Genomic DNA, 12,389 nt, shown 5'->3' with positions numbered 1-12,389 from the left:
ATCTGACATGAAGATTGTATTCGATGGCTCGAGAGGTCATCGTCAGCGTAGAAGCCGAACAGGCGGTCATAAGAAAACCACCTAGCCGGAGGGTTTGACCGACAGCCAAAGCTCCCTTAGCAACGGTGTCGTCTTTAAAGATGGGGCGAGGCATCCTTCTTGATGGCGACGACACAGAGGAACTCTCAATGAAAGTACCAATGTCAGTGTCAAAACCGGCGGATCTCGGGTAGGGGGTCTCGAATTGTGCGTCTAGGCCGGATGGTAACAGGAGGCAAGGGACACGAAGTTTTACCCAGGTTCGGGCCCTCTCGATGGAGGTAAAACCCTACGTCCTTCTTGATTAATATTGATGATATGGGTAGTACAAGAGTAGATCTACCACGAGATCAGAGAGACTAAACCCTAGAAGCTAGCCTATGGTATGATTGTTGTTCTGTATGTCATCCTATGGACTAAAACCCTCCGCTTAATATAGACACCGGATAGGGTTAGGGTTACACAAAGTCGGTTACAATGGTAGGAGATCTACATATCCGTATCGCCAAGCTTGCCTTCCACGCCAAGGATAGTCCCTTCCGGACACGGGACGAAGTCTTCAATCTTGTATCTTCATAGTCCAGGAGTCCGACTGAAGGTATGGTCTGGCCATCCGGACACCCCCTAATCCAGGACTCCCTCAGCAGCCATGACGGTCGGTTCGTCGGGGGCCAGACGGCCCATACCAGTGAGGGCGAGTAGTGGGCCAGTCGTGGATAGGACCCAAGGCGCGGCCCGCGAGCACCAGCATCGCTTTGGAAGTCAGAGCCTGGTGAGCGGCGTTGCTCGTACGCGAGATGGCGGGCCGCACGCCACAAGATCCAGAGACGGAGCTGGGCCGCCCGCAGGCGGCGCGGGGCCCTTCGGGGTCACCGCCGTACCACCTGCGGGCAGCGCGATGACCTCCAGGACACCCATTCCAGCACCCATAGTGCGCTCTTCCCATGGTGTGAGCGACGAGCAGCGTCACCATGCTGGTGACCCTGAGCACCGCCGTGGGAAGATCCCTGTGCATCACCTGCAGGGCGAAGGAGGCCAGCATGCCCGCCGAAGTGCTGGCGATAATGGCACACAACCGCTGGGCCGTGGTAGAACTCCTTCTAACATGGTTAGAAGTCAAAGCGCACCATGGTCCACGTAGCTCTCGCCACCACCCACGCCAGCAGAAGCCTTGGCGCGCGCGTAGCTGCTCCTCGACTTCCCTCCTGCTGCGGAGAAGCTCGACGAGTGGAGAGCCACCATCTGGAGCCTCGTCGCCTTTGCTAACAAAGATGATCCGCGATTGGCGGGGCCCTCAGGCCGATGCTCCACCGAGCCACCACATGCCGGTGGCGGAAGAACCGGGGGTGCTGTGGTCACAGTGCACTCTCCTCTTCCATGCCAACCACCACGGATGTCACCCCGTCGTGACAACGCTTGCGATAACATCTCCATAGCGTCGTCCGACCCGTGGACCCACCGCGACCAGCGCCAAGTCCTTCGGGAGCGAGCCCATGAAGATGCTCGAACCACCATCGAGCGCCAGCGTGATACACGCCACCAGTCAGACAAGCGGGTAGGGCCCGCTGCAGACCACCCGGCTCCGGGAGGCTCCAGCGGCCTACCTTACGAGGTGGGTTGCCCAGGCTTTACCCGGGAGCTGCGGTAGTTCCAGTGGCCGTCCCACCGCATGTTCAAGCCCGACGGTCGCGAGAAGTACAACAGCAAGACCCATCCGTCGGAGTTCCTCAGCATCTACACCATTGCGATGCAAGCCGCTGGGGCTCGTGACGACAAGGTGCTTGCCAATTACTTCCCGTTGGCCCTAAAACCCAATGTCATGTCTTGGTTGATGCACTTGCCGGCAGACTCCATTTCTTCTTGGTCAGACTTGTGCCATGAGTTCATTGGTGCCTTCACTGGAGGCCACAAAGCTCATGGCCAGGCGAATGATTTGCATATCATTCGCCAGAACGAAGGAAAAAACCTGCGCATGTACATACAGAGGTTCAGCCCGGTGCAGTACAACATCCCCGATGTTCACCCCGCGGTCGTGATTAGCACGTTCCATCAGAACATGCGCAATCACAAGATGCGTGAGGAGCTGGCGATGAACAAGGTTAAGGACGTGGCCAAACTTTATGTTCTGGCCGATAGGTGTGCCCGAGCTGAAGAGGGAAGGAAGTACCCCGGCGAGGACTCCGACACGGAAACCAACTCTAGTGATGAAGCCACCGCCGCCCCGAGGAAGAAGGGTTGGTGTCGCAACAGGAAACGCAAGGGCAAGGCCGTGCTTGCTGTCGAGGGATCTGACGATACTGGCGCTGCCAAGAAGGACAAAGCAGACGGCCCTGGCAAGGAGATTGTCGGGTGCGCCGCGTGCCGGGCCTTAGCAGCCAGGGGGCTCTGACAAGCAGTACTACAAGATCCACCGCACCAAGGGCCACGACCTCCAGAACTGCCGGCAAGTCGAGCTGCTTGCTGAGAAGCAAAATGCCGAGTATGAAAGGCGGGACAAGGAGAAGAGTCAGGATGGTGCCGAAGGATCCAGCAAGAAGCGCGGCGGCTAGGGAAGTCACCGCGGCAAGGATAACCAGCAAGAGAGGCTCGCTCGGGGCCGCGACAAGAAGCAAGATGACAATGATCATGACGAGGACGACGAGTCCGGCGAGCATGAGTTTCAGAAGGCTATGGAGGCCATGTGCGTCGATGGTGGTGCCTCGCTGCATATCTCTCACCGCCAGCTCATGTGGTGGGCACGTGAGATTACAGCGGTGGAGCCCTCGTGCGACGCTCAGAAGCCGCTGAAGTGGTCCAGCACGCCCCTCATCTTTGACGCCAAGGACCACCCTGACCGCACAACTGCAGTCGGGTTTTTGCGGTTGTTGGTTGACGGCGGGGCCGGTTTGAACTTGATCTCGCCTGTTGTGATCAAAAGACTGCAAATTCCTGATGGAGACCTCGAGGAAACGGGCACGTTTCAAGGGGTCAGCCCGGGAAGGAGCCAACCGAAAGGGAAGGTCACATTGCCTGTCACGTTTGGAGGCGAGTTGAATTACAGGACAAAGAGGATTGTCTTCAATGTAGCCGAGACCCCCTTGCCCTACAACGGGATCCTCGGCCTCCCGACACTAGCCAAGTTCATGGCGGCGTTGCACTATGCCTACAACACGCTGAAGATGCCTGGGCCGATGAACATCATCACCGTCCCCTCCGACAAGAAGGACGCGCTGATCTGCGCTGACCTACTCTACCAGGAGGCAGTTGTAGAAGCTGCCGCCAAGGCACTTGCTCCTGCCACTGAAGCCCCGGGAGGGAAGAAGAGGACCGGTAGGACCTCTCGCACCCACTCCGACAAGCGCACTTCTTCGGGGTGTTGTGCTATCGTCGAGGACGTTCCAGAGAGCTCCACCAGCAAGAGCAAGAAATCCAGGGCTGCGCCACCAGAGACCAAGAGAGTGTCCGTCAAGGTCAAGGAAGATGGCACAGGAGGGGCTTTCACCATAAGCTCCGCCCTCGACGGCAAATAGGAAGGCGCACTCGTCGCTTTCCTGTGGGCGAATGTCGATATGTTTGCGTGGCAAGCATCCGACATCCCCAGCATTCCCAGGGAAGTGATTGAGCACCACCTTGCTGTCTGTCCCCATGCGCGACCAGTCAAGCAGAAAGTCAGGAAGCAAGCTTTGGAATGGTAGGAGTTCATAACAGAGGAGATCAGGAAATTGGAAGCAACAGGTTTGGTCAGAGGAGTGCTCCATTCGACGTGGTTGGCCAATCTGGTGGTGGTGCGCAAGGCAAATGGTAAGTGGAGGCTGTGTATTGACTACACAGATATCAATAAGGCTTGTCCTACAGACCCCTTCCCGTTGCCGCACATCGACCAGATTGTTGACTCCATGGTCGGGTGCGATTTGTTGTCATTCCTCGACGCCTACTCGGGCTACCACCAGATCTGTATGACAAGAGAAGATGAAGAGAAGACATCATTTATCACCCCATGTGGTACGTATTGCTTTTTATGGATGCCTTTCGGGTTGAAGAGTGCTGGTTCAACATTTGCAAGAGCAGTCCCCAGCTACATAGAAATATGGAAGCCTATATGGATGACATAGTAGTCAAAACCAAAGATAGGGCGACTCTTGTACAAGACTTAGAATAGATGTTTGCCAACCTACGCAAGATCAACCTCAAGCTGAACCCTAAGAAGTGTGTCTTCGGCGTTCCTTCTGGGAAACTTCTCGGGTTCTTTGTATCACAACGTGGGATCGAGGCAAACCCAGACAATATCAAGTCTATCGAGCGGATTGAGGCGCCCAAGCGGATCAAGGATGTGCGTCGACTCACTGGCTGCGTTGCCGCCATGAGCCGATTCATCTCCAAGTCTGCCGAGCGCGCCCTTCCCTTTCTCTAGATTTTGAAGAAGGCGGGCCCACTGGAATGGACCCGGAAGCCGAGGCGGCATTGCAAGACCTAAAGAGATACCTTTCCTCTACACCGATACTAGTTGCACCTAGACCACAAGAGCCGTTGTTGCTGTATCTGGTAGCGACGAATCAAAGTGGTCAGTGCCGCGCTGGTGGCGCAGAGGGAGGTTGACGAACAGGCGGTGGCTGCGGCAGGACCGGCAGACGACAAGTCAGAGACTCCCCTGGCAGAGCCTGGTGTCGGCAAGGCAAGGCTCCCGGCAGAGTTTGACGCCATCGGGATAGAGCCTGACGCCATCGAATGCAGCACCCGGTGTACTTTGTCAGCTCCCTCTTGTAGGGGGCTAGATCAAGATATTCCGGCGTGCAGAAATTGTTCTTCGGCCTCCTTATGGCCTCGAGGAAGCTGTGTCATTACTTCCAAGCCCACGAGATTGATGTCGTCACCCGCCTCCCGTTGCAACGGATACTTCACAACCCAGATCCAACCGGAAGGATTGTGGAGTGGGCCTTGGAGTTATCTAGCTTTGGGTTGAAGTTTGAAAGTACTTCGACAATCCAGAGTAGAGTCCTGGCGGAGTTCATTGTAGAATGGACCTAGACGCCTGATGAAGAGATCCAGGAGACCACTCTCCCCGGCAAGGAAACAGCTCGTGACTAGATTATGTACTTTGACAGAGCTTTCTCGCTGCAAGGCGCTGGTACTGGTGTGTTGCTCATCGCACCCACCGGAGAGCACCTCAAGTATGTAATCCAGATGCACTTTCCCAGGAAGATGTCCACCAACAACACTCTGAGTACGAGGGATTGCTTGCCGGTCACAGGATCGCGGCAGATCTCGGAGTTAAAAAGCTCATCGTCAGGGGTGATTCGCAGCTTGTCGTCAGACAAGTCAACAAAGATTATCAAAGCCCGGTGATGGAGGCCTACGTAGATGAGGTGAGAAAGCTGGAGGAGCACTTTGATGGTATACAAGCGGAGCACGTTCCCCGAGCAGAGAATGACATCGCCGATTACCTGTCAAAGCGCGCTGCATTCAAGTTACCTGTGGAACTAGGTACCTTTTTGCTTGGGCTAACTCAACTATCCGTCAAACCGCCAACGGAGCAAAACAAGCGGAGAAAATATGGCCCGGGCAAGTACTTTCCCGCCAAACCCCCAGGGACCACCGGCAAGGGTATTGCCGTGGGCCTCGAGCCCATCGGGGAGCGACCGACGCCGGCAGGCCGACAAGCCCTGGCCGTAGAGACAGATGCTCCCATGGCGGAAGAGATTCATTTGGCCCTTGCCGTCGAGCCCCAGGCTCCGGCGTGGGCACAACACATCGTACGTTTCCTCCAGAGAGGGGAACTTCCCGAGGAGCAGGAAGAAGCGGAAAAAGTAGCCCATCGATCTGCCTTGTGCCAGTTCGTCGATGACGTCCTGTACAGAAAAAGACCAAACGGTGTGAAATTGAAGTGCATCCCCCGGGAAGAAGGACTGGAGCTGTTGGCAGAGATACACAGAGGCATATGTGGCTCCCACATAGGGTTGAGGGCCCTTGCCGGGAAGGCATTCCGACAGGGTTTCTTCTGGCCCACTGCCCTCCAGAATGCAACGGCACTAGTAACCAAGTGTGAAGCGTGTCAGTTGCATTCAAAGAAGCTTCATTAACTAGATCAAGCCCTTCAAACAATCCCTCTCTCTTGGCCATTCTCAGTCCGGGGGCTCGACATACTGGGCCCTTTCCCCCGTGCTATCGAGGGCTTTGAGTACTTGTACGTTGTGATCGACAAGTTCAGAAACTGGTCGGAGATGGAAGCAGTGAGGAAGGTGACAACATAGTCAGCCGTCAAGTTCTTCAAGGGGCTAGTCTGTCGTTTTGGTGTGCCAAACAGAGTCATCACCGACAACGACACGCTGTTCACAAGCCACACCTTCATGCAGTACATCCAAGAGCTCGGCAGCAAGGTCTGTTTTGCTTCCGTGGCACACCCCCGGAGCAATGGCCAGGCGGAGAAGGCAAATGCTGAAGTATTGCGAGGCTTGAGAACGAATACCTTTGACAGGCTGCACAAGAGCGGAAGGCGCTGGATCAATGAGTTGCCGGCGGTCCTTTGGTTGATTAGGACGACGCCAAATCGAGCCACCAGCCAGACACCTTTTGCCCTAGTATATGGGGCAGAAGCAGTTCTCCCCACGGAACTCATATACGCTATATGGGTCACCTCGAGTGCTCGCTTATGACGAGCTTGAGCAAGAGCAGTTGCGGCAAGACAACACGATGCTCCTTGAGGAAGATCGTCTTCGGGCGGCTGTGAGAGCAGCACGCTACCAGCAAGCCTCGCGCCGCTACCATAGCCGCAAGGTTCATGCCTGAAGCTTTGAGGAAGGCGACCTTGTTCTTCGGCGCGTTCAGTCAGCCAAGAATTCCAACAAGTTGATGCCGAATTGGGAAGACCCTTATCGGGTAATACAAGTCACCAGGCCCGGCGCAGTCCCCCTGGAGACCGAAGATGCCATCCCAACGAGCAACTCCTAGAACATCGAGCATCTTCGCGAGTTTTACCCATAAGGTGCGGCTCGCCGGGCTCCCCGGCAAGCCACTTTTTGTACGAGCTTTGTCGACAAGGCATGTAACCCTCTGTACAGAGCCTGGCACAGACCCTGAGCATAAATAAATGAAGTGTTGGCTCCCTAAGTTATAGTAGGCATGCTAGGTTAAGTCTCTCCCTTAGTTAGGGTTGGTAGTGCTTAGCGGCAACTAACCCCTAGCCTAGAGGTCGAGTGTGCGTCTTTCTGTTCTCTTTGGTTCGCAGGGCACTTCTCCTGAGCCGCTTGGGAAAAAGGAGAATGAACCAGCGCTCCGACCCCGGCAGGGCAAGGCTGCCGGGAGTTGAAGATACGAGGGTCCAACCACGGCAAGCCCAGGGTTGCCGGGGGCTGCGGATTCAGATAAGTCTTTCATCCCCTTGTTGTGCTTTTCTGTATAGAACTGGGATATGTGAAAGCTCGTTTGTATTCTTGAAACCACCGTGCTCCCCCTTTTCTGTACCCGAGAGCTATCTCCTGGGTCAGAATTTGGTAGTAGTCGCGGTGGCAAGTTGATGAATGAGGGGCCTAACCCTACTTCGCCCCTGCCTCCGCCAAGAGCGCGAGAATGGTCGACTAGAGTAGGGAAACGTCAAGGCCTGTTGCCGGGCGACAATGTTTACCTTAAAAATAACAAGGATTCATCCTTGGCATGGGCCTCGCTCATGCGCAAAGAACTCGGCAAGAACCCTTTTCATTAAAAACATCCCATACAGGTACAGTTCACACGGAATCAAAAACATGAGCAAGGGGATTACAAGTCTTAAAATTAACAAGTGCCCGCAGGCTTACAAAAAAAGAGATAAGGTGCCCGTAATCCCTTTCTTGTCCCTCTCCTCAGAAGGTGGAGAAGGATAGCAGGAGTGCAAAAAGAACGCCTAGGCGAGGTGCGAGGAGCAGAAGGCACCAAGAGAACATCTTGGTGCTAGGGAAGGAGCAAGAAGATGAGGAAGCTGCCTGGCAATACGCGGTGAAGGCGTCAGTGCCCACGTACTCCGACTTGACGGCCGCCACCCGCCTTATTCGCCTCCTCCGGCCCTCCTACGCCAGTGGCCCAAGGAGATGATGGGGAGCGCCCCGATGAAGAGCTTGACGGGGAAGGCCCTCGGCAGGCCACACGACGTGTGGCGGGGCAACGCGATCAGTCGGAGACAAGGTCGATGTGACCCCGCTTGACGCTCTCGTCGTCACTGTCGCTGCCCTCCTCATCGCTCCCACTTGAAGAGGAATCTTCATCGTCGGAGGAGCTCTCCACGCAACACTTCAGGCGAGTTCCGAAATCTTCAAAGACCTTGATGGAGAGAAGGCTGCCCTCCGTTAACTTCAAGTAGACAAGCCCCACCGTCAAGCTGTGGATGCGAGTGAACGTCTTCCATCCGCGGCGGAGGTACATGACGTGAGGAGCGGGGAAGTCGATGTCGACCCGCTCGCCGCTCCCGCAGCCCTTCATGTGCAACCAGAGGGTCTGGGGTGGATCGAGATCCATCTCTAGAGCGAATGTAGTAGGTAGACGGAGGCGGCGACACGGTGGCCAATGCAGCCTGATGAAGAACTCGCGGTGCTGGTCCCCGACGTGGCGCTCTATCAGGGGAGGCGTCACTGGCGGAGGCAAGGCCGATGCGCCGCCCCGTCCTCCTCTCCCCCGAGTGCCACAACGACCTCGGCCTCGCCCCCTCCCCCTTCCTCTCATGGCCGGCTCTGCCGCCACGAGCTCTGGTGGAGGAGGAACATGCTGACGAGCAGCAACCCTCACCGCCACCATCGAAGGGCCAGCACCTCCTCTCGCCATGGCGGGTGGAAGAAAAAGCGGAGGTGGAAGGAGACGGAGGATGGAAGAGTGTGGAATGCCGCCCCCTCCCCTCCTTATAAAGGGGCGGAGCTGGGGCTCGGCCGCTCCGCTCGACCAATCCGGACATTGGGGGCGCAGGGAATCAGGATCGGCCCGCTGCCCCAATCAGCGACGGCCCGGTTTCCCGCCTCCACCTCCTGCCACCTGCATGAGGGACACATGGCGACTGATCGGCATTAAAGGGACGGGTGAAGCGGCCGCTCCCCACCCCATGGTCGTCGGGCACGGGCACCTTGAAGACTACGACCCGAGTCCATCCAAGTAAATGGGTCGTGCCTCTACGCCTCCCTCCTTTTATGGGGAAGGCGCGAGCCGCCTCTTCTCCCATTAACCATGATGTGACGCATGCGTGCAGAAACCACCCCACGCATGATCCCCACGTCATGCACGACCATCCACGTCACGCATTCAACATGGGTCGTGGGGAAGCGCGGTGGACGAGAAGTTACTGCGGTAAAATCCGCCCCACCTGCCCGCGCACCGTTCTGGGCCTATCCCAACAACGTGTCATGCTTATGTATGGCCCAGGCCTGGGGGCTCCTATCGGTGTACAAAAGTAGGGGCTCTCCTTTTGACCCCCTTACTTGTGCGCGAGCGGTCAGAGCCACGAGCTGCAGTCACACTTAGCAGGGCAGAGGAGGGAAGCCGGAGAGAAGCCGGAGCACCAAGGCAAACAAGACAACGCCAAGGTCGAGAGCACAAAGAGCAGAGGGACGAAGCAGGTTCAGGATCCCCCGGAAAGACCCTTGCCGGGGCAGCTCACCCGACACCAGCGGAGCGTGCCACCCTTGAGCCCACGGTCTCCAACACCATCAACCACGTTGGGCCAAGGCTCGGGAGGTACCTCCATGCTGGCATGCAGATCTTTGTGAAGACAGAGAATACTCAAGATCAGATGAGGACCAGAAGACGGCGACCCTTGGCAGGATCCTAGCCGAGGAAGTCCACAAGGCCCCCGACAAGACCCTTGTCAGGGATGACGGCAACAGCACGGCAGAGACCCTTGCCTGGCCCCCGGCAAGACCCTTGCCGAGGGCATCAGCAGGGCCACTGCCAGACCCGTACTAGCCAAGACTACCACCGCCGTTCGCATGCAGCTGCCAGCCCAACCAGCTGGGCAGGCACCTGCATGGCAACAAGCGACTTCCAGGCCAAATCAGCAGGTACCTACGTGGCGGCGTGCGGACCTTCATGAAGGCCCTACACCGCGCCACCTCAGCTTCCTGACTGTCTACATGGCACTGCATTTATCGCTAGCCTGGGCGCATGTCGAAGCAAAGAGGAGCGGCGACGGACGGGACGGGCCTCGTTCCCGTCCCCGATAAAGCTAAGGGACACCTAAGCGATGCATTAAATGTGTCTCGTCCTGTAATACAGGCGATAAGATCGCAGTACTGTAGGCCTTTCCACCTCCCGTGTGCCACTGTGGCAGCCCCTTTCGACTATAAAAGGAGGCCTACGGTGTACTGGAGTGGGATTCGGCTCTTTTGAACTAGACAACCACCATAGTTAGTTCGAGAGCCCAAGAACACTAAATACATCCACCAAAGCAGGACTAGGGTTTTACGCATCCTCGCGGCCCGAACCTGAGTAAACGATCCTTGTGCTCTTCTCACGACCCCGTGCCCCAGCAACCGTAGTAGGGATTCTTGTGATCCCATAAGTGTCGCTTCCCACCGACAGTGCTGTTTAAGCTTATTTATGCAAACAAGAGCAAAAGAGTTCGTAAAAGTTTTTCTTTCTCACTTTCAGTTTATCAATTGAATTGCTTGAGGACAAGCAAATGTTTAAGCTTGGGGGAGTTGATACGTCTCCAACGTATCTACTTTTTATCACGCTTTTCCTCTTGTTTTGGACTCTAATTTGCATGATTTGAATGAAACTAACCCCGGACTGGCGTTGTTTTCAGTAGAACTACCATGGTGTTGTTTTTGTGCAGAAATAGAAGTTCTCGGAATGGAATGAAACTTTGCGAGGATTTTTTATATCAATAATAAGAATTTCTGGAGCCAAGACCCACCAAAGAGGGGCCCCTGGGTGGGCACAACCAACCAGGGCGCGCACCTCTCCTGGCGTGCCCAGGTGGGCTGTACCCACCTGGTGGCCCCGCTGATGACCCCCCTAATACTATAAAATCACATTATTCCAGAAAAAACTAGGGAGAAAGAATTATCATGATCCACAAGACGTAGCCGCCGCCAGGCCCTGTTTTTCCTCGGGAGGGCAGATCTGGAGTCCGTTTGGGGCTCCGGAGAGGGGGATCTTCGTTCTTCGTCATCACCAACCCTTCTCTGTCAGTATACAAAAAGAGGGGTACACTTTTTGTACCCCTATAACTGTGCACGGGAAGTCTGAGCCACGGGCGCCACCACACTAAGCAAGGCAAGGGAGGTGAGCCAAGGTAAGGCCGAAGCTCAGGAGAAGCAGAACGACGCCAAGACCAAGACCACAAAGAGCAAAGGGGACGAAGCGGACCCCCCGGCAAGATCCTTGCCGGGAGGCAGTTTTAGCAAACCCGGCAAGACCCTTGCCGTGGCAGCTCGTGCCACACCTACAGAGTGAGTCACCCTTGAGTCCACTGCCCCCATGGGGCAAGGATTCAGGAGACATCCCCGTGGTGGCATGCGGATCTTTGTGAAGACATTCAAGATCAGATACACCCTTTAGAAGATGATCCTTGGCAGGATCCCAGCCAAGGAGGACCACAAGGCCCCTGGCAAGAGCCTTGCCGGGGATGACAGCAGGCGCCACGGCAAGACCCTTGCCGGGGCCCCGGCAAGGCCCTTGCCAGGAACACCCATAGGGCCACCATCAGGCCCACGCCAGTCAAACCTCCACCGCCATTCGCATGCAGCTGCCGACCCAACCGGCTGGGCAGGCACCTGCGTGGCGGCATGCGGATCTTCGTGGAGACCCACCACTGCGCCACCCCAGCTGCCTGCCTGCCTACATGGCACCGCGGGCGCCGCTGGCAGGGCGTGTGTCGACACGAGAGGGAGCGGCGACGGACGAGACAGGGCTCTCCCCCGTCCCCGATAAAGCAAGGACACCTGGGCAAGACGCATTAAATGCGCCTTGTCATGTAATGCAAGGGATAACCTCACATCACGGTACCCTTTCCACCTCCTATGTGCCACTGTGGTAACCCCTTTCCTATAAAAGGAGGCCCGAGGCGACCAGGAGGAGGATTCGGCTTTTTGGAGCTCCTCACGCCCCATAGCTAGCTCAAGAACACAGATATACAATCCACCAAAGCAGGAGTAGGGTTTTACACATCCTCGCAGCCCGAACCTGGATAAATGAACCGTGTGCTATCTGTTTGATCCGCTCTTCTCACGACCCCGTGCCCCGCAACCGTAGTAGGGATTCTTGTGATCCCATAGGGGTCGTTCCCACCGACATCTTTGGCGCGCCAGGTAGGGCGCACAGTTGTGAGAATTGGCTCTAGCAATCAGCTCAGCACTCCTTCATCTTCGTGGCTCTTGGAGAAGGACGGAGGCCGGAAGATCAGCACTCGAGTAACTACA

Source organism: Triticum dicoccoides, chromosome 6A (assembly GCF_002162155.2).
Source record: "Triticum dicoccoides isolate Atlit2015 ecotype Zavitan chromosome 6A, WEW_v2.0, whole genome shotgun sequence".
Classification (NCBI taxonomy): Eukaryota; Viridiplantae; Streptophyta; class Magnoliopsida; order Poales; family Poaceae; genus Triticum; species Triticum dicoccoides.
This window is presented reverse-complemented; position numbering follows the sequence as displayed.